Source organism: Littorina saxatilis, linkage group LG9, assembly GCF_037325665.1.
Source record: "Littorina saxatilis isolate snail1 linkage group LG9, US_GU_Lsax_2.0, whole genome shotgun sequence".
Classification (NCBI taxonomy): Eukaryota; Metazoa; Mollusca; class Gastropoda; order Littorinimorpha; family Littorinidae; genus Littorina; species Littorina saxatilis.
In genome coordinates, this window is record NC_090253.1 from 60,126,815 (window position 1) to 60,129,314 (window position 2,500).

A 2,500-nucleotide genomic window follows, 5' to 3' on the forward strand; every position below is an offset into this window, starting at 1 on the left:
ACCTGGCACTGACAAGCGAGGTTTTACCTCAAACTATGGGGTTGGCATCGTCATTGATGTGGGGACTGGACTTGTGCTTGATTTTGAAGTGCTGTCAAAATTCTGCCAGGCATGTGCACTGAACAACAAAAAGAGGATGACAGAAGTGGAGAGAGCTGAATAGAGGAGAGACCACAAGCCTAGTTGTGAAACCAACTATGAAGGTTCTTCGAAAGGAATGGAGAAGGAAGCCGCCCTTCGCTTGTGGGGAAGGTCAGTGCGCAGAAACAACATGCGTTATACCAGAATGCTTTCAGATGGTGACTCTGTGGCCTTCAAGGCAGTGGTTGATGCCAACCTCTATCCGGTTGAAAAGCTGGAGTGTGTCAACCACTGCGACAAAAGAATGGGGACGGCGCTGAGAAAGAAGGCAAAAGAGGAGAAGCTTGGTGGACGTCATCGTGGCGCCCTGACTGCAAACGCTTGCACCATTCTGCAGTCCTACTACAGGAATACCATCATGAAGAACTTGGGCAAACCTTACAAGATGAAGGAGGCCATCTGGGCATCTTTTTTGCACTGCTCATCCACAGACGACAACCCTCAGCACCAGCAATGTCCAGTAGGCGCCGACTCCTCGTGCTTCTTTCAGAAGGCCGTGGCAACTGGACAAGAGCCGCCACCACACAAGGACAATGTGGGGACTCCACTGTCAGCTGATGTGGCCAGAGCAGTCAAACCCATCTATGACAGGATGCCAGACGTTGGTCTCATGGCCAGAATCAAGCATGGCAGAACGCAGAATGCCAACGAATGCGTCAACGGACAGATCTGGGCGCGCTGCCCCAAAACTGTGCATGTGGGCGCCAGTCGGGTGAATGCAGCTGTTGCCTCAGCTGTGTCCCATTTCAATCAGGGATGTTCCCACCTCTCCCATGTGATGAAGCAGTTGGGTGTTACACCAGCTGAGGGCCTGAAGGACTACCAGGTGAGGCAGGACCGAAGGCGGTGTGACCAAGCTGAACTGGCGGCCCAGCCGGAGAGGAAGCGGTCCCGAAAAGACAAGAAGAGGGCCAGCAAATCCAGGACAGTGCAACAGGAGAGAGAAGGACAGACCTATGGCCCTGGGATGAACTGAGCAGCTTATAGTATTGTAAAGTGTGCACATTTTGGCCATAAAGGAAGGTACTGTGAAGCTTGAATTATTTTTCGTGTTTGTCTTGGTTTTTCTCGAAAGTAAAAATTCCGCTAGAATGGTACTCTTTGAAGGCAAATATTTCAGGAATGGTGCATAGTACAGTGCTGAAATTTGGCACACACTTGCAGGAGATCATGTTGATAATGATGACGCATTGGCTTTAGGTTACCTTTATTCATATTTTTATTTTGGGATTTTTCGTTTGGTATTTCTGAGTTTTCGTTCATAACGTATTTTGTCATGTATATAAATTATGTGATGCGGGAAAAAAATTCTACAGGAAATTCACAATGACAATGCGTCATCATATTCACCAAGCATTCTAGAAAGCAGGAAAACAAACAGAAATAGTTGAAAGAGTCTGGTATGGCTTGGATTTATTTTTAAAATTTGTGTACGTTTTTGTCAAAATATGGCCGTGAAAGTCAACATTTGCATGCAAAACACTTTTTTTCTGTTTGTCTGTTATTTTGAACCCCTTTTTATACTGTTGTGCTATTTGTAACATTATATACCCCCTAAACAATTTTCCACTATTGTGTGTAGCCTTGTCACCATGTACTTTCTTTCACATTTTGTAGTTTTCTATCCCATGATTCGTTGTTGACAAATACATGTCATTCCATTAATCCTATCCATGTGTTGCATTGTTGTGTAAGATGACTGAGTGTGTGCAAGAAACCACTTTGACCATTCACCTAAAAATTACATGAAGGAACGTCTGGGAACCTGCTGATTTGAATCAGCAAATTTTCTTGTTTATATTTGGCTCACGTAAGTGTAGCCTATGCGATGCTAACTTTTGTCTGTCTGTGCGTGCGTGCGTATGTATACATGTATGTATGTCTGTGGTAGAAACTTTAACATTTCGTCATTTGAAGACGTCACATATGACGTAAGAGGGTTAGACGTCACGCGAAGGAATTACTGAAAGTCTCGGTCATTGTTATTTTAAGCGGGCCGAGACTAGTTGGCAGTCGTGTCCCTGTAGTTACATGCAGACAGACAGATCTAGATCCAGTGTCTCGCTTTCTTGCACAGTGTCACCTGTGCTTACTGTGTGTGTGGGTGTATGTGTGACGGAGTGATTGAGTTTGTGTTACTGTTTGTCGATTTCTTACGTGAGCCTTGAAGGCTTCGCCTCTTGGTTTTTTTTATGTCAGGCTTATTAAAGAAGTTTGCTGAACAAAAGAAAAAAGAAATGTCTTGTGCCTATATATGGGTCAATTTGTGTGGCCTGACACGACGCAATGACATTTAGAAGATATTGTTTTTGTTGAAACATACTGTGTCTTTTTCTTGCTGCCATGATGAAATTAAGTA